Genomic DNA, 21317 nt, shown 5'->3' on the forward strand with positions numbered 1-21317 from the left:
GCAGGGTGGAGGCAGAAGTGGTTAGGGGAGATCAGGCTGATGGGGGAGCAGTTTGAGGTGATCAGGCAGGCAGGCAGAGGTGGTTAGGGGCAGGCAGGCAAGCAAGCAGTTAGGAGCCAGCGGTCCTGGATTGCAAGAGGCATATCCGAGTGCCAGATTAGGCCTGATCCCAGGAATCGGGCCTAAATCAGCAGTGGGACATCCCCAACGGGTCCCAGATTGGAGAGGGTACAGGCCAAATTTTGTGCTCCAAGCCTCTAATGTGTGTGTGTGTGTATGTGTGTGTGTGTGTGTGTGTATAATTTTTTTTCTCTATATTACTTCTTCAGAGTCCCATTCTTACTCAACCAATTCATTTATGAGACTTGACTAGTCAAGTGAATTTAACCATCTTGTAATTCTGCTTCCCAGAGGATAAGCTTGAGTCAGGTTATAGCCCCCATTGGCCCTATGGTTATAAAAGATAAGACATTCTTTTAGGTTTTTCTTTAAAAATATCTGGTTATTTAACTGTGCCTTGAGTTTAGAATCTAAATCTTAATTTCCCTTTTGATCTGTAGGTTCTCTGGTTCAGCTAAAAGTTGCCATCCCGCCTGGCTGGTGTGGTTCAGTGGTTGAGGGTTGACCTGTGAACAAGAAGGTCATGGTTGGATTCCTGGTCAGGACACATTCCCAGGTTGCTGGGGGGCATGCAGGAGGTGGCTGATCAATGATTCTCTCTCACCCTTGATATTTCTATCTTTCTCTCCCTCTCCCTTCCTCTCTAAAATCAATAAATATGTTTTATAAAAAGTAACAATTTTCTATAATAATTATATATTTCTTAATGTAACTCTGATTGCTATAATAAAAGTACTTCCAAATTCTCAGTGACTCAAAATAATAAAAGTTTTTTATGTGTATGTTTTTTTTTTCACATCCAGTTACATAAAAACTTATCCTATACTAGAGGCCTGGTGCATGAAAATTGTGCATGGGGGGGTGAGTCCCTCAGCCTGGCCTGAACCCTCTTGCAATCTGGGACCCCTCTTGGGATGTCCGACTGTCAGATATCCCTCACACAATCCGGGACCGCTGGCTCCTAACTGCGTGTCTGCCTGCCTGCCCAATTGCCCTAAACCACTCTGCCTGCCTCATCGCCCCTAACCACTCACTTGCCTGCCTGATCACCCCTAACCACCTCTGCTTTGGCCCCCTGCCACTGCAGCTTTGTCCAGAAGAATGTCTCGAAGGTTGTTCAGCTGTTTGGTCTAATTAGCATATTACGTTTTTATTATTATAGATAATAAAACGCTAATATGTAAATTGACCAAATAGCAGAATGACCAGTTCGCTATGACACGCACTGACCACCAGGGGGCAGACACTCAACACAGGAACTGCCCCCTGGTGGTTAGTATGCTCCCACAGGGGGAACATCACTCAGCCAGAAGCCGGGCTTAGGACTGGTGAGCACAGCAGTAGTAGTGGTAGCCTTTCCCACCTCTGTGGCAGCACTAAGGACCCCTCGGGGGATGTCGACTGCCGGCTTAGGCCTGCTACCCATGGCCTAAGCCGGCAGTCGGACATCCCCCGAGGGGTCCCAGACTGGGAGAGGGCGCAGGCTGGGCTGAGGGACCCCTCCCCAGTGCACGAATATCATGCACCAGGCCTCTAGTAGTCAAATAGCCTTCCATGTGGTCATTCAACTGACTCAGGCACTTCTGTTATTTAGTCCTTGGAATTCTCTGATAATTATAATAATTCAACCAGCATATGGGGACAGAAAAGGTCATAAGACATATGTAGGAGATTTTTATATTTCAAGCCAGGAAATTATTATATCACTTCATTCTATGAACCAAAATTTAGTCATAATGTCACATTTAATGGTAAGAAAGAACTAGCTATCTATCCAGGAGTAACTCATTTTGATAGACACAAATTTGCTGCTAATCTCTATCCTGTAATATAAATATCAAATCAATATTCTTTTATAAATGTCAGCCTTATTTTCACACACAGAACTCATTCACCCTCCCCTCAGAGTCTCATCCATTCATGCATTCAATTCAATTTCCAGAAAACTGGTGATGAACATTTCTATGATCAGGTTCAGATATATTTTCACATGATCCAGCAATCTAGGGACCAAATGACATGTTATCTTCTCACTCCTAAAACACCCAGTGGTGCAGCAGAAAAAGGAGACCCCCCCATAAAATCTCCTGTTTGAAAAATGGGGTCATGGATGTTACAAAGCGTCACTGGCCCATAGAAAGAATGAAACCTGCTTGGAAGCCATTTTGATGGCTCCAAATCTAAAAATAGGGAAATATTCTTAATTATGTCCTAAATCTTCTTTCTGGGAAGAATTCTTTTCTGAGAGAAAACCCTATTTTTGCTCTCTTTGAAGTATTTCCTTGTTGAAAAGCCATTATTATTTAGCTAAGTATGAGAAACATCTGCCTTCCTTGGGAGCTAAAACACATTTTGGAGTCACTTTTGGTCTCAGGGCTTTTTTTTGTTTGTTGTTTTTTAACAATCATCAGTATTAACAAATTCTGTCCTTCTAGGCTGGTGGTCCTTTTCATTTGTTTCTAGTTAGTTCTTTGTTCCCAGTAACTACAGTTGATCCTTGAAAAACATGGTTTTGAACTGCATGCGTCCGCTTACATGGGGATTTTTTTTTCAATAAATATCTACATATTGTAGATGCATTTTCTCCTACTTATAATTTTCTTAATAACAATTTCTTTTCCTTAGCTTACTTATTGTAAGAATATAGTACATACTACATATGCCATGAAAAATATATTAATTGACTGTTTATGTTACTGATAAGGCTTTGGGTCAACAGTATGCTATCAATAGTTAAGTTTTGGGGAAGTCAAAAGTTATATGTGGATTTTTGGCTGTGTGGGGAGGTCAGCACTCCCAAACCGCATGTTGTTTAAGGGTCAAATCTATATTAAAAGTAGTTTCCTAGATTATGTCCTAAAGTTTACCTATTTCGTTACTTCCTCACCCCATTCTCTCTTTCCAAAGAACTGGTGATGTTATTCAGGCTACCTAAAACAGTATGTTTGTATAAGGAGAAAAACATACTTAATCTAATACTTACCACACAAATAACTTGCTTTCTTTAAAAAGGAGTCTAATTAGATGTTGGTTACTTAAGGCCCACTAAAAGTTGCTTCAGTATTTGCTTTCCAAAAACAGTCAACTTATCCAATCTTGCGAGGCACTTGAGCTCTGAAATTTCTCTATTACCTTTGATCTCTTCTTGAAAACAAGTCAATTCTTGCTTGTAATCTCTTTCTAGTAACACCTGGCTAAATGTCACCAATAGTAGCCAGCACACCCTGTCACTCTCTTTCAATCTTTCCCCTAGAAGGATTCTCTCTTCCAAGTTATCACAAGTGATACTTTTACCATTGTGTTGACATAGAATGAGAACTCCACAGTCCTCTGACTACATAGCTTTTTTATTGCTGTTTGCCACCTATTTGCTAAATGAACTCCACCTATTTTATTGTTATGGTAGCACATAACTTATGGTATGATTTCTGAATTTCGTCAGGGTTTATTTAGTCAGAAAACCAAATAACTAGATATTTCAAACAGAAACAGAGAGAAAGTTAATAGAGATGTAGCAGTTTTTAAAATACACCTCCCATTGAGAGTTGGGATCAGTTATCTACCCACCCTGCTTGAGCTTATATTGGCTTGTATCTCCTTCAACAATAGAGTACACTACAAATGACCCCATATAACTTTAAAATCTGGATATAAAAAATCCATAAATCTTATGCCCAGTTTACTTGGGACAGTCACCCTGAGGGAAGCCAAACACCATATAAGAAGACTAATCAATACTTTTTGAAAGAAAACATACAGAAGGCCAAGAGATATATGAAAACATGCCCAAAGTCACCAATCATTCAAAAGATGCAAATCAAAACAACAATGAGGTACCATATCCCACCAGGCAGAACGGCTATCATCAACAAATCAACAAATGGCAAGTGGTGGCAAGGATCCGGAGAAAAAGGAACCCTCGTGCACTGCTGGTGGGAATGCAGACTGGTGCAGCCACTATGGAGAACAGTATGGAGTTTACTCAAAAAACTAAAAATGGAACTCCCATTTGAACCAGTGACCCCACTTCTAGGAATATATCCCAAGAAACTAGAAACACCAATCAGAAAGGATATACGCACCTCTATGTTCAGTGCAGCACAATTTACCATAGATAAGATTTGGAAACAGCCTAATTGCTCATGGACAGATGAGTGGATTAAAAAACTATGGTACAGATACACCGTGGAATATTATGCTGCTGTAAAAAGGAAGGAACTCCTACCATTTGCAGCAGCATAGATGGACCTGGAGAGCATTATGCTAAGCGAAATAAGTCAGTTGGAGAAAGATAAGTATCACATGATCTGACCCATTTGTGGAATATAATGAACAATGTAAACTGATGAACAAAAACAGACACAGAGCAAGAGAATCATTGATCAGACCATCAAACCTCAGAGGGAAGGTAGGGGATGGTGGGGATAAGGGGGAGAAATCAACCAAAGGACATGTATGCATGCATATAAGCCTAACCAATGGACACAGACACTAGGGGTGTAAGGGCATGAGCGGGGGGGAGGGGGGCAATGAGGGAATAAGGACACATATGTAATACTTTAATCAATAAAGACAAAAAAAGAATACTATGCTGTAAAGATCAGTTTACAGCAGCATCAACAGCAGACCATCAGAATTAGCTATATTGAAATGAAATCTATTTGATACTTCATGACATATAACCTCTTACAGGCAACCATATAAGAGGCTCCAAGCAAAACTTTCTAGTCATAGCTCCCCAAATTTCTGACATCCAAACTGTGGGCAAAGTAAATGGTTACTCTAAGCTGCTATGATTAACGGTAATTTTTACTTACCAATAGCAATCAAGAGAGTAATAATTAGGTGCATATGAAATTTCTGTAAAGGATATCTACTTTCACACATAAAGAAAACAAAAAAGAAAACTAAGTGCCATCAAGATGTTTTCCCACCATTAAAAGCAAACAAAAAAACAAAAAAAAACACAAGACTTGAAAAATACATGAAATTGCTGTTTGCAGGCCTTGGAAAGCAGAGATCAAAGGACTGTGATCCTGAGAAGAGGGCAACTAATGGAGTGGACCAAGTGATTGTCCAATCTCACTATCTGCAGGCAGTTTCTAGGCTGCAGATCACAAAGGTGAACACAAATGGAACCCAGAGGCCTCACAAAGTTGAAGAGAGAAGAAATAGTGAAATGAGTTCAGAGAGGTCAAGGCAGCTAGAATTTGTGGGCAGAGTAATGGAAGCAAGGTAGTTACTCAGAGAAAGAGCCCCAGAGATTCATAGTCCTTACTAAATACTGATCTGAAAAAGCATGGGTTGCAATTTCATGGGACCAGGGCATAATTACCTCCAATGTTCATCTAAATTAAACCCAAGCAAATGCTGTTCTGTGTCCATACCCAACAATGTGAATTCACAATATTCATCATCCAATGAAACTTGTCAGGTATGCAAAGAAGCAGGAAAATATGACCCCCATAACAAGGACAATCCTATATAATAAAAGAGAAACATGGTAATTAACCATAACTTTGCTACCCGTCCCATTGGCTAATCAATAAGATATGCAAATTAACTGCCAACCAAGATGGCGGCCGGCAGCCAGGCAGCTGAAGCGAACAGGAGGCTTGCTTTCTCCAGTGATGGAGGAAGCAAAGGTTCCCCACCTGCTGCTGCCGGTCTCTGAGCTTGCACTCTAAGAAACAGTGTTGCAAATATAGAAGCTAAACAATCCCCATGCTTTCAGCCAGCTGGCCGAGCTGGAGTTGCAACAAAGTTTCAATTATAGAAGCCAAACAAACCAGATCCCTGCTTTCAGCAGCCGAGGTCTCAGAGCTGGAGCCGAGCCTCAGAGCTAAAGCCGGCTCTCAGTTCCAGTGACAGCCATAGAAGGTAAATAAATCCCAGAATAAAAGAAAAACAGGAAAAAAAGTAGAGTTTGGGAGCTTCAGTCACTTGCAAGCCTGAAAACAGCCCTCAGCCCCTCACCCAGACTGGCCAGGCACCCCAGTGGGGACGCCCACCCTGAAGGGTGTGTAAGCAGCTGCAAACAGCCATCTTCCCCTCATCCAGGCTGGCCAGGCACCCAAACGGGACCCCCACACTGATCCAGGACACCCTTCAGGGCAAACCAGCCGGCCCCCACCCGTGCACCAGGCCTCTATCCTATATAGTAAAAGGGTAATATGCCTTCCAGCACCGGGATCAGTGGAGCCACGAGGCCTCACTGCCCCTGTGTCAAGCGGAGACGCGAGGCCTCACTGCCCCTGTGTCAAGCGGAGACGCGAGGCCTCACTGCCCCTGTGTCAAGCGGAGACGCGAGGCTTCCCAGCTCCGGGATCAGTGGAGCAGCGAGGCCTCACTGCCCCTGTGTCAAGGGAGACGCGAGGCCTCCCAGCTCCGGGATCAGCTGAGCAGCGAGGCCTCCTAGCACCAGGATCAGCTGAGCAGCGAGGCCTCACTGTCCCTGTGTCAAGCGGAGCCGCGAGGCCTCCCAGCACTGGGATCAGTGGAGCCTGGAGGCCTCCTGGCCCCTGGAGCAGCATGACAGGGGCAACGCCCAAACCCCCTGATTTCCCCGTGGCTCTGTGTGTGACAGGGGGCGGGGCCGCAACCTCCCCTATCGGCCCTACTCTGTGCATGACAGGGGGGAGCTCCCCAACCCCCTGATGGGCCCTGCTCTGTGCATGACAAGGGGGAGCTCCCCACCCCCCTGATGGGCCCTGCTCTGTGTGTGACAGGGGGCGGTGCCCCAACCCCCTAATTGGCCCTGCTTTGTGTGTAACAGGGGGTGGCACAGCAACCTCCCCATCGACCCTGCCTTGAGTGTGACAGGGGGCGGTGCCCCAAACCCCCAATCAGCCCTACCCTAAGCGTGACTGGGGGTGGCATCACAACCTCCTGATCTGCCCTGCTCTGTGCATGACAGGGGGTGGCACCCCAACTCCCCAATCGGCCCTGCTCTGAGGATTGGGCCTGCCCTCTGCCACCCGAGAGCAGGCCTAAGCCAGCAGGTCGTTATCTCCCAAGGGGTCCCAGACTGTGAGAGGGCACAAGTGGGGCTGAGGGCACAAATTTTTGTGCATTGGGCCTTTAGTTAATTAATAAAAGCAATCCCAGATATGACAGAGATTACAAACTTTAAAAATATAATCTTTAATAATAAAAGCATAATATGAAAATCAAATGAATAGCCGTCCAGATGTCCTTCCGGACAACCTTCCAGATGAAGTCGGGGCTGCAGCTGTGGGATCAAGGCAGCTGCCATGGCTGTGAGGGAGGTATCAAGGCAGCCAGTGCAGCTGCAAAGGCCTACTCTTGCACGTATTTCATGCACTGGGCCTCTAATGTAAATATAATAAACACTAGTAGCCCTACGCATGAATTCATGCACCAGTAGCTCTCTGCTGGTACTCTGTGTCCGCTGCCCAGAGGCTCTCCTTGGCCCAGAGGCCAATCTGCAGCTGGGCACAGAACGCTTGCTTCATTGCCAGGCTGACAATGCAAGCGTTTACCCCTTTCCCACCACCCCCCTGCCACTCTGTGCCCCCTGCCCAGAGGCCATCTGTGGCTGGGGGGAATGCTTGCCTCATTGCCATGGTGATGAAGCAAGCATTCTGTCAGGCTGCTCACACTGCCTGCTCTCAGCAACCTCCCCCCCCAGGACTGGGGGACTCCGGCGGGGCTGAGAGGACTGGACACAGCCATCTTGCAGCTATGGGTGCCGCCATCTTTGTGACAGAGTGATGGTTAATTTGCATATTACCTTTTTATTAGATAGGATGCTCAGAGATATAAAGGAAACAAGAACATGAGAAAAAAAGAAGCTATAAAACAGTCAAATGAAATTTCCTATTTTTTAATTGATTACGGTATTACATATGTGTCTTTATTCCCCCAATGGCCTCCTGTTCATTCCCTCAACCCCCTGGTGTCTCTGTCCACTGGTTATGCTTATATGAAAATTCTAAAGATAAAAATACAATATTAAAATTGAATAATTATGAAATTAACATTACACATTTTGGAATAAAAGATCGGTGAACTTGAAGGCATAGCAATAAAATTACTCAAAATAAAGCCTATAGAGAAAAATGTCTAAAAACCTGAACAGCACATCAGTGATCTCTGTCCAATCAATGTGGCAATATTAACCTGTCAAAAATATGTATAATTGGAGTCTCAGGAAAAAATAGGCATATGAGAAATGGAAAAATATTAAAAAAATAATTGCCATAATGTCAAACTGAATGAAAACTCTAATCCTATAGACTGGAGAAGCTCAGCAAATCTTGAGCAGAGGAAGTACAAAGGCACATCATAATGAAATTACTAAAACATCCGTGACATAGAAATAATCTTTAAAATGGCTACAGGGGGAGAAAGAATATATATATATATATATATATTAAAGATAAGAATGACAGTTGGTGTCTTATAAAAGTCTAAGTAAACCACAAGAAAATTTATGTACATCTATAAATTGTTAAACAGATCAGTGATTATTTTAGGCCAAGAGAAAATATGTTTCAAAGGTGAAGGCAAAAATAATATATCTTTTACGCACAAAATAAGCTAACAGACTCATCACCAGCAGAATTGTCCTAAAATGAATTTTTAAAAGAAGTCATTCAAGCAAAAGAGAAATTTCTGAAAGAAATCTGGGTCTATGGAAATGAATAATGAGTGCCAAAAGGTTAACTATTAGTAAACAATATTTCATGTTTCTCTCAATTTTTGTTGTTGATAATACTCACCTGAGGATATTTTTTCCATTGAATCTTAGAGAGAGTGGAAAGATGGGGAGAGATACAGAGAGAGAAAAATCAGGCCCTTGACTGGAATCAAACCCAGGACCCTTTAGTCCCTGGTCCAAGGCTCTATCCACGAAGCCAAACCATTTAGGGTGATTTTCCTCTCAAATTTTAATCCTTTAATATGATAATTGATGGGATTTAGAAAACAATTAAACTTGTTGTAAAGAATTTGTAACATGAATTGAAGTAAAACACTTGACAACATTATCACAAAAGCTTAGAGGAAATAAATGGAATGTTTTTACAGGATATATAAACTGGTGTGGTATCATTTGAATGTAGAGTACAATAAGCTAAAAATATATTGTAAATATGAGAGAAATCCCTAAAGAAACATATGTAGTCAATAATCCAGTAACAGAGATAAAATAGAAACTTAAAGAAAATACTAATCTAAAGCAAGACAGAAAAGGAGAAAAAAGAGTACGAAAAGAAGATGGAAACTAGAAAACAAATACCAAGATTGAAGTTTTAAACCAAACTGCATTAAACTTAAATAATCTAAATGTGTTATTCATAAAGTAAGGAAGTGTCAGAGTATATTAAAAAGTGAAATCTAACTATATACTCTCACAAGAAAGCCACATTAAATATAGACTCAAACTGCTTTAAAGTGAAAAGTTGGAAAATATGTACCATGGAAGCATCAACCAATACAAAGTTGGAGTAGCTACATTTCTCAAAGTAGACTTATCTATCTTATCAGCCCAGCCTGCACCCTCTCCTTTTAGGGACCCCTTGAGGGATGTCCGACTCCCAGTTTAGGCCCGATCCCTGCCGGCCTGATCTCACCCCCAACTGCCCTCCCCAGCTGGCCTGGTATTGCCCCCAACTGCCCTTCCTTGCTTCCCTGGCTGCCCCCAACTGCTCTCCCCTACTTACCTGGTCGCCCCTAACTGCCCTCCCCTGCCAGCCTGATCTCACCCCCAACTGCCCTCTCTGCCTCGGCCCCCACCTCCATGGCTTTGTCCAGAAGGAAGTCAGACGTCTGGAAGATGGCCAGTTGACCCAGTCTAATTAGCATATTACCCTTTTATTAGTATAGATAGATTATATAGGATAGGATTGCTTAAATGAGGGGGAAAGCCTTTTCAGCAGGAAGAGATGCTCTTGGCAGAAAAAAATACATAATCCCTATATCTGGACTGATAGTCATCCATATGCACTATACTGCCAAACCGGTCATTAAAAAATTGAACCACTTTCTTACACCTTACACCAAACAGCTGTTGCCCTTAAAAGCCCTCCTCAGCACCCATCTTAGGTTCTGCCTTTGCAGTTCAACAAGATTAAGTTCTGATTGGTTGGTTTCTATGACAGTCAGTGTCAAAAGCTCTGCCTCCTAGGCAGCCATTGGCTCCTTGCACTTCACCCAGATTTGGTTCTGATTGGTCAGTTTCTATGCCAGTCAGAGTCTCCAAGCCTATCTTTGGACCTGATCAGACAGGCAGGGCTGATCACCTGCCCCTGCAGAGGCCCAGAGAGAAACAGAAGCGCAGCTGCCGGTAAAGCCCGGAGGAAAAGAGAAAGGCAATGGCTGATCAACAGCTGCCACAGAGGCTGTGGATCAGATCCTGCCTCTCTCTTCAGGCCTCTCTCTGGGCCTGATCCACAGCCCCCTTGGCAGTCAGTTCTGGGTCACTGCGTCTGCAGCAGCGGTAGTCAGCGCTGGGTCACCATGGCAACCTAGCACTGACTGCAATACTGACTTCCAGTCAGTCGAGCCTTCAGTTGTTATGGACCCTGAGTTTTTATATATTAGGATAATAAAAGCACAATATGCTAATTATACTGGACAGCCGAGCGACCTTCTGGACATCATTCTGAAAATCCTTCTGGAGGAAGCTACGGTGGAGAGGGCCAAGGCAGAGGCAGTTAGGAGCAATCAGGCAGGCAGGCAGAGAGGTTAGGGATGATCAGGCAGGCAGGTGAGTGGTTAGGAGCCAGCGGTCTCAGATTGCTAGAGGGTGCAGGCCAGGTTGAGGCACTCCCCTTCCTTGTGTAAGAAATTCATGCACCAGGCCTCTATTGAACAAAGAATAATACTAGGAATAGAAGGGTATATCCTCTAGGAAAAGAAGATATAATTCATTAAAAAGCCATGATAATCCCAAATGTCAATTTGTCTAGTAACAAAAAATCAAAATATATGAACAAATGCTGAGGAAATTAAAGAAGAATTAAACAAATACATAATTAGAGGTGGGGATTTAAATATTTCTCATTCTGCATTCAACAAACAACAAAAGTAGCCCCCCCTAAAGCAGTAAGAACATATATTTTAATAAAAACCAAGGAATTTGACCTAATTTGCATTTGGAGAACTTTCCACCCAACAACAGTGGAAAACAATTTTTTTAAGCATGAATGAAATATTTCACAAGATTAAAATTTTTCCATTACAGAAGTCCCTATAAATTTATAAAAAATGAAATCATGCAAAGATTGTTTTCTAACTCAACAGAATTAAGCAAACAACCAACAAAAAATATATCTGGAAAATTTCCAAATATTTGAACATGAGAAATATACATATAAATAATCCAGAAGTAAAAGAAAAAAATCAGAAGAGAAAATAGAGGTACTTTGAACTGAAAGAAAATAAAACACAATACATAAAAATTTGCAGTTGTAGCTAAAGCATTGCTTAGAGAAAAATTTATAGACTTAATATTTAAAAAGAAAGTTTTCAAGGTAAAAATCAAGGAAAAATATAAGAAAGATAAAAGTAGAAACTAATGAAATAAAAAATAGAAAGCAATAGAGAAAATCAATGAAGCCAATCAATGTTTCTGTAAAAATGAAAAAAAATAATAGATAAGCATTTATAATAGGTCAAGATTTTAAAAAAATACAAGTTGCCAATATTCAGAATGAAAGAAAGGAAATCACTTCAGATACTACAGACACTGGGGGGGGAAAGTGAGAGAGTACTATAAACAACTTTATGTCAATAAATTGAACAATTTAGATAAAATAAATAAATTATTTGAAAGGTAAGCATTTTCAAAGCTCAATTTATATGTATTAAATTGGTTTACATGTGATACATGGGCCTATATGTATTACAGAATTTGAACTTGTATGTTTAAAACTTCCTGCAGAGAAAATTCCAAGATTATCCAGATAGGAAACAAAATAAATCTTTCTTCATTCTCTTGTGACATAATCATGTCTTTATTAGACATCCTAAAGAATGTATGAGATGACTAAAAAGTTATATGTGTGTAGCAAGGTTGTATTACATAAGGTCAATACACTAAAATTGATTGCATTTCTACTTTTTAGCATCCAAAAATTGAAATTTAAAATAAAAAATTAATGCCATCCTATCTAATAAAGAGGTAGGATGTAAATTGACCATCAATCCAACACACAAGATGACCGCCCTCATGTGGTCAAAGATGGCCATCTCCATGTGGACACAAGATGGCCGGCAAAGGTGGGCAGTTGTGGGCGATCAGGCCAGCAGGGGAGGGCAGTTGGGAGGAACCAGGGCTGAAAGGGAGGCCAGTTGGTGGGGACCAGGACTGCAGGGGAGGGCAGTTAGGCATGACCAGGCTGGCAGGGGAGGGCCATTGGGGGTGACCAAGCTGGCAGGAGAGGGCAGTTAGGGGCAATCAGGCCATGAGGGAAGCAGTTAGACATCAATCAGGCTGGCAGGGGAGTGGTTAGGGGGTGATCAGGCTCGCAGGCAGAAGCAGTTAAAGGCAATCAGGCAGTCAGGCAGGTGAGTGGTTGGGAGCAGGCAGTCCTGGATTGTGAGAGGGATGTCCACTGGGATCAGGCCTAAACAGGCAGTTGGATATCCCTCAAGGGGTCCCAGATTGGAAAAGGTGCAGACTGGGCTGAGGCACACACACCCCCCGCACGAATTTCATGCTCCGGGCTTCTAGTTTTATATATAAGTGAAATATTATGTAGTCTTGTGTTTGGCTTCTTTTGTTTCCCATAATGTTTTAGAGCTTCATATATGTTGTTCCATATAAACATCAGTAATTTGTTTCCTTCTTTTGCTAAGTAGCATTCTATTATATAGTTATACCAAATTATGTTCATTCATTTATCAGTTGATGGACATCTGGGATTTTTCCACATTGGTGCTATACTTTTACAAATATAAAACTCTTTGTGTAAACATATGTGATTATTGCTCATGGTAAATATCTAGAAGTTGGATTTCTGGTTCATATAGTAAGTGTACTTTAAATTCTATAATATATTTCTAAATGAGTTTACAACTTGTCCATGACATTTTTCATCCCCATAGCAATATGTAAAAATTACAGTTGTTCCTTGATCTTGCCAAAGCTTAATATTGCCAATATTTTTCATTTTAGTTATTCTTATGGCTATGTGGTAGTATCTCAATATAGTTTTAATTTCATTTCCCCAAAGAGTCATTACTTAGAGCATTTCATAATAGTCAATAAAATAGTAAGTGAACATTTAAAAGCAATTTTTATATTATACAGCATTGTATCATGATTATTACAAGGCATTTTGAAAGAAGAGTAAATTTGTGATTTTCATTGTGATTACATCCAAGTTGAACTTGCATGCCCTTGTACATAAAAATTTTAATTTAAATTAGTTGATATGCCAAAACTATGGTTACACATCTTCTTACATTTTATATTAATTAATGTTATAGTTTAAGGGATTGTAATATTGTCATAATATAAGCATGATATTGGTTAAAAAAGGAAATATATAATTCATGTAGGCTAACTATCCAGTGCACGTCTCAAGAAAAGAGTAGGATCTTTGATTAAAGTCCTATAAATGGTGTATTCATTTGAATGTGTCCCTATATTTTTCTGTGTGTGTCTCTAATCCCTTAAAAGTAAGATGAGCAAGACACCGTTTAGATTCTAAGAGCTGACACTAAATTAACAGAACCCTAGGGGAGGAGGGGGAACAGGAAGCAGGTCATGGATGAAAGAACGGTGAAAGTAAGTAACTCAGAGTTTCTGTTGTCTGTTTTTCATTTCCACCTAACTTTGTCTGAACTCTTAGTTGAGGCCACAGACAGACCAAAAAGTCCAAAGAACTTGTACTGCATTTAATAGTTTATTGAGTCCTAAAATCAACTGGAGATCATTGATTCCCCAGGTCATGTTTTACGAAGTCTGGATGAGAAATTCACCTAACTTTGTTCTCAAGTTGCCTCACTGGTCAGAATTGTTCCAGATCCAGGAGCATTCTATGTTTCATGTCTGAAACACGCTAAATGGCTTTTCCTTGTTTCATCATTGCATTTATTAGCCTCCAATGTACAAACTCATAACACCTACTTACATCTCCCATTCATATTTTGTAGGCTTTTCTGTATCTCCTGCATTTTCTTGGACTTGCTTTGAATCTGTAAATATCCTGACATACAGTATCTCTAGGGGAAGTGTAACCTTGTTCCATCAGATTTAATGAAGCCCTTGCCACTTTCCAATGTCCTCTTTTTCGATATCTTATTTAGCCAATCACTTTAAATTAGTTTATTATCTGACTGCTTTAATCCACTCTGAATTTTTTCATTTATTTTCTGTTCATTCTCCAAGTTCACCTTTTAGTTTCTCAGCTAAGTATTACAAATTATGTGGCAAATTTCCTTAACTACTTAATAATAACTTCTGTAAATTGGACAAAAATCTATTTTATACAATCATTTACATTTATTAAATTTCTGTTTTTTTCTGCCCTAATCCTATTCTTTAACTGATATCTGTATTATTATTATTATTATTATTATTATTATTATTTATAGTTCTTAGCAACTCTTTTCAAAGGAATATCTAACATTCCGCTCTCAATTCTCTTTCTTTCTATTTGCCAATATTTTACCAAAATGCTATTTTGGTGTTTTGAAATCCTAATTAAGTCAAGAATAAGAAAACTTTATATTAATTTACTTTAATTTTAAAGATATGCTGAACAGGATGTTAAATAGGCTAGAAGGCTGGAAAAAGGGGAAAACATTTCCAAAACTTTGGGAAGCTAATCTGCATATGTTTTGTGAAAATTCCCTAAAATTTTCACCTGAAGTAATGATTTCTAACACATGTATGTAATTTTTATTTCAAGATTATTTCTGAATGCATGTGTTTCCCAATAAGATCCCTCCATTAAAACTGATGACATTTGCTTGTCAATCATTCTTATAAAGGCTACTCCTCTATCTTATCTAGAATGTGGCTCCCAAACTCAGTTCTCTCCTCTGCATCACTGTAACATGCTCTTACCAATCACTCCTTTTCATACCAGCTTCTTGACTTTTTACTTCACTTTGGCATGAACATAAATTCTTACTTTTAATACTTCCAAGTAAAAAACATAAATGCATATTTCAATATAAAACTTGTTATCCTTCAAAGTTATAATAAGAATAAGAAATTTCATCTCACCAAGGTTAAGACTCCAACCTGAGACATTTGACATTCAGGTGTTAAATCTTGACATTTAAGAGATTATAAGTCTTGATACCTTCACAAATGTGGAAATGTGACTCCCAGCTTTTGTCAAAACTTTATTTTCAAGCAAAGGTACATTTTCCTATATGTATATTTCAAATTAACTACCTATTCAAATTATATAAAATTGTTTTTGTTGACTTTTTCATGAGGTATATAAAGTGCTTGGGATATCAAGTCACTTATATCAGGGGTGACAATGAGTAGATGCCCAAAGATTACTTGAGACCCAGTTGGCTAAGTACCTCCTATCTCAGTGACAGACCATGGACTGCAAAGTTGTGTTTTGTCCAAATAATAAATTTTGCATGACACAAACACTGTGGTCACTGGAAGTTTACTGAAACCTCAAATGTTCAATCCACAAATGTCAAAAGAGTATTTGAAATAGTCATTCAAGCTTCTCTAATGTATGTATGAGCTTTGTGCTATAATTATGTGACAAATCAAATTAGTGGAACAATGATTAGGAAAGCTAAATTGTTTTTCAATGAAAATTAGAAATATCAGGAAAAAGTAAAATCTCTATTTCATCCTTTTTCCCAAGAGACTATAATGAGTTATTCCCTAGGACTGTACAATATAAAAGTTTATAACACACAAAACTTTAAGAAACGAACCTGCAAACTCACCTTTCCAAACTTCCAAAACAACTATTAATTCTAGGATTTTAGGAGACATAATCGAGATATGAAGATATTTAGAAATTAACCCAGTTTGGCACACAAAAATGAACTATCAGATTTTGTGATTCTTGTTCAACAGAGAAGAATCATCCATCCTCAAGCCAACTGTAATATGTGATCTGCATGTAGCTTTCCCCAGATTGGCTCTGTCTGCAATGTCACTCTATGGTGCTAAACACCACTTTAAGTTGCCTTTCCTGTCATTGTTAACACTTCTAACAGACACTTTGAAGATTGCTGTAGAAAAACATTTATTGAGCTTCTAGCTCACACAGATACTGTTGGGAACTGGTAAATGGTCTCAAAGCTAAATATAGCATTTCAAATGGAAAAGAAAAGCATTCTTAAGAAAAAATATCCCATCCCACTTCCATTTCTTAATGAATCATTTCTTAAGGTAGCCCTGGCATTCTTGCATAATGACTCTAAGTAGCATTCTCCTACACTTTTCCCCCCGAAACTTGACTTCTTAAATGATGCATTATAAAATACAGGCATAATGGATGCTTTTGAAAGTAATTTGGGATTTAGGTTAAGAAATAGCAAAATTAAGATTTGAAAATTACCTACTCTTTATACACAATTTTAGCTCAATTATTGGTTCATAAATCTTTATTCTACTTTTAAAAGAAAAGCACATGTTGAGAAGATATCTATGTGCGGCAAATTGGGTTTTATGTGGCCTCCTACTACACTTGAAATAGAGTCTCTAGTGCAGAATTCAGTGCATGAAATAATTGTAGGCAAGTGCCATTATGTTAATTTTAGCTCCAAGATTACTGCCTATTTTTAAGTTCCATGTTATTTTTTAAAAAAGATGAATGAAAGTTCCTAGCCCCTATATTTTGGATGGAAAAAGAATGGTGAAAGTTTGAGTGACTGCTGTCTAAAACAATTCATTTTCCCAAGCTACTAATGTATCATTAAGAAGTTTTTCATGCATGAAGCTAAGTCAGATTTACTGAAAAGTTTGGTTATTTCCAAACTTATTTGAAAATCTAAATCACTGGGGAATTCCTCAAAAGAGCAGATTTCAGGACCCTAACCCAAACATATTAAGACTCTCCAGAAATGGGGTGCCATCATTTGTGTTACCTATAATTCTACCCCAATGATTCTGATCTTCAAAAGATTTGAGAATCACTTGACTAGAATTTATTGGACATAAATATGAAAAGCTAATACCTGTCAGTTTCCCATAGTAATAGGCATCAAATGTTAATAGATTGTCTTATGTTTAATCATTCTAATATGAACAAATAATGTGATATGCTTGAATGAATATCATTATATTTCATATATGTGATTCATGCTCACATTAAAACCTTATTAAGGTGAATTTTAGATAGATATAATCTAATGTGTAATCTATTGTCTCTAAAGTGGAAGAAGCAAAACATAGATTCAATGTTTTAAGAACACATGCTGTGAACAACAAGAATTCCAATTAAAATTGAAAATATTATCCCAAACTGGTGTCTCACAGAGCACTAATTCTTATTTTAATCAAATTCATCAATTTTTTATAACTTAGTAGAAAAGGTTATTCTGTGTTATCTGTGTGTATGTGTTTTTATAGCATTTCATGGAGTCTTAATGGCCTCTAAAATAGGCATTTATTGCGCATAAATTTTTAGAATATTTGAGAAGAAAGAGGCAGTTTCTTTATAAACCCTAACTTTTCTGTCTAAATTGTCCTTGAGAATTACTGAGCATAAGACTTGCAGGACTTTATCTTTGACTTTTAGGCCCTGTGCAAGACAGATATGTAACATATGCATCTGTATTCATTGTGTATCAGTCAGAAACTGTACTTAGTGCTGGAAATATGGTGATTAACAAGTCAGAGACAATCCCTGTACTAACAGAGTTTACCACCTCAGGAAGAAGACAGACATTACCAAGAAATTATGAGTGAAATAAATTCCACCAAGGAGAAATGATAAGAGGGAGCAGAAAACATATCATTGCATAATTAATGTCAAAGCAGAATCCCAAAAGATGAGTAGGAGTTAAGTAGCTATCTTGGAGGCAGAAAAAGCAGATGTTAGAGGAAGGTCCAGCCTACCTACTTTGTTGAATTGCTCTTAAATAGTAGGTGATAGTATAAATGAAGGTGGGCTCTGAAAGCAGACAGCTATAATTCTAAATCTAAATTGGGTGCAATTACTGAGCCATGTCTTTAGGCAGATTAATTAATCTCTACAAATGTTCTCAATTGTTCAAGGAAGATTATAAAAGGATTATATAGTGAAGATGAAATGATCAGATAAAAACTAAGTAATTATCTACACTAATAAAAGAGAAACATGGTAATTGGCGTACGACCGCTACCCTTCCCATTGGCTAATCAGCGAGATATGCAAATTAACTGACAGCCAAGATGGCGACCGGCAGCCAGGCAGCTTAAACTGAACATGAGGCTTGCTTGCTTCAGTGACGGAGGAAACCAACGTTCCCCGCCTGCCGCTGCAGGCCTCTGAGCGGGAAGTTTGAAACAAACATATAGAAGCTAAAAAGAACTCCAGAAACCTGCTTTCAGCGAGCCGGGATCTCAGAGCTGGAGTTGATACAGAGTTTCGATTGTAGAAGACAAACAAGTCTGGGCCCGAGGGTTTCCGCTTTCCCAGCAGCAGAGCTGGAGCCACAGCTAAAGCTGGCCCAGAATAAAAAAAAGAAAAAAAAAAGAAAAAAAGGAGCGGTTGGGAGCTTCAGTCACCCGACAGCCTGAAAACAGCCCTCAGCCCCTCACCCAGGCTGGCCAGGCACGCCAGTGGGGACCCCCACCCTGATACAGGACACCCTTCAGGGCAAATCAGCCAGCCCCCACCCATGCACCAGGCCTCTATGCTATATAGTAAAAGGGTAATATGCCTCCCAGCACCGGGATCAGCGGAGCCGCGAGGCCTCCCGGCGCTGGGATCAGCGTAACAAGGGGCAGCGCCCAAACCCCCTGATCGGCCCTGCTCTGTGTTAGACAGGGTGCGGCACCCCAACCCCCCCCCACCCGCCACGGACCCTGCTCTGTGTGTGATGGGGTAGAGCCATAACCTCCCCATCAGCACTGCCCTGAGTGTGACAGTGGCAGCGCCCCAACCCCCTGATTGGCCCTGCTCTGTGTGTGACAGGGGATGGTGCCACAACTCCCCTATTGGCCCTACTATGTGAGTGCCAGGGGGAAGCTCCTCAACCCCCTGATGGGCCCTACTCTGTGCCTGACAGGGGGGAGCTCCCGAACCCCCTGATGGGCCCTGCTCTGTGTGTGACAGGGGGGAGCTCCCCAACCCCCTGATTGACCCTGCTCTGTGCATGACAGGGTACGGAGCCCCAACCCCCCTGATGGGCCCTGCTCTGTGAGTGACAGGGGGCAGTGCCCCAACCCCCTGATTGGCCCTGCTCTGTGCGTGACGGGGGTGGCGCCACAACCTCCCAATCGACCCTGCCTTCAGTGTGACAGGGGGCGGTGCCCCAACCCCCCAATCGGCCCTACCCTGAGTGTGACTGAGGGTGGCATCCCAACCTCCTGATCCGCCCTGCTCTGTGCATGACAGGGGGCGGCGCCCCAACTCCCCAATCGGCCCTGCTCTGAGCCCGACCAGGGGCTGCACCTAGGGATTGGGCCTGCCCTCTGCCACCTAGGAGCAGGCCTAAGCCAGCAGGTCGTTATCTCCCGAAGGGTCCCAGACTTTGAGAGAGCACAGACTGGGCTGAGGGATCCCCCCCTCCCCCCCAAGTGCACAAATTTTTGTGCACTGGGCCTCTAGTCTTATATAATAAAATCCTAATATGCTAAGTGTCCAGTTGTCTGTTCTACCAATAAAAGTGTAATATGCTAATAATATGTTAAGGTTGCTCAACTGCTTGCTATGATGTGCATTGACCACCAGGGGGCAGACACTCTGACTGGTAGGTTAGCTTGCTGCTGGGGTCCAGCCAATTGGGATTAAGTGAGATGGGCTGGAGCCCTCCTGTGGTCTCTCCCAGGCTGGTCAACCTCCCGCATACCTCCCTGGTTCCTATCATACACTGATGGGGTCCTTGGCCTGGCCTGCACCCTCTCACAATCTGGGACCCCTTGGGGGATATCGGATAGCTGGTTTCATCCTGGTCCCGTTCAATGCAGGAGCGGCCCCCTGGTGGTCAGTGCGCTCCCACAGGGGGAGCACCGCTTATCCAGAAGCTGGGCTCATGGCTGGTGAGTACAGCGGTGGTGGCGGGAGCCTCTCCTGCCTCCACGACAGTACTAAGGATGTCCAACTGCCGACTTAGACCCATTCCTGTGGGGAGCGGACCTAACCCGTCAGTCAGACATCCCCCTAGGGCTCCCGGATTGCGAGAGGGCACAGGCCTGGCTGAGGGACCCCACCTTGTCCCTCAAGTTCACGAATTTCATGCACTGGGCCTCTAGTAGAAAATAATATTAATCCTTGCTTATACATGGTGATATATACATAAACTCCTAACTCAAGAATTGAGTTCTAACTCCAGGAATCTGTACCCAGCACTGCTTTGTAAGATATTATGGATAGGTTACTTGCAGAAAAACTTTATAAACACATTATTGCTATTTAAAGTTTGGCAGAAGAGAAAATTAGATGGGGAAACTGAAAATACCAAAATCTTTGTTCCTGTGTTTAAAAGTGTAAACAGTGTTTATTGGAAAAGGAAAAGCTTCCTATGAGTTTTAGATGTTGGAAAAGAAAAGGCTGCCCGTGACTTTACAGAGTAAAAATAGATTTAAATGTAGGAGGTAGCAGGACAGCAAATTAAATTAACTTGGATAAATGACTCAGAGGGTGTTGGCAAAAATTATCTTAATTGTTCTGCACAGGTTATCACTGAGATAAATATTGAAATTAGATTGTGAAGTGATTGGATTATTTTATGATCTTCAAAAGTGCTTGCAGGTAACCAGCTGAAGCAATAATTTCTTAATCAAACCTCATGATGCAGGAAATAAACTGATCATTCAGAGGTCAGAATGACATTTATGAGCTTGAGATCTTTCTATCTGTTTCTGAAACTGGCTGAGTGGGCACCGCCAGAGGTAGAACTTAACTAGAAGGATTTATTAGCCAATACAGCGCACAGTTCTTATATCACTAATTAATCACTGGGGCCAAATAGAAGAGCCTGTCTGATGCCAGCTCAAATTTTTTAACTTAAATTAATAGTTTTGGGGAGCATGAGATTAGATTAATAGATAAGGAATAAGATTTAGTACCCCCCAAAATTAAAAA

The sequence above is a fragment of the Myotis daubentonii genome, chromosome 1 (assembly GCF_963259705.1).
Source record: "Myotis daubentonii chromosome 1, mMyoDau2.1, whole genome shotgun sequence".
Classification (NCBI taxonomy): domain Eukaryota; kingdom Metazoa; phylum Chordata; class Mammalia; order Chiroptera; family Vespertilionidae; genus Myotis; species Myotis daubentonii.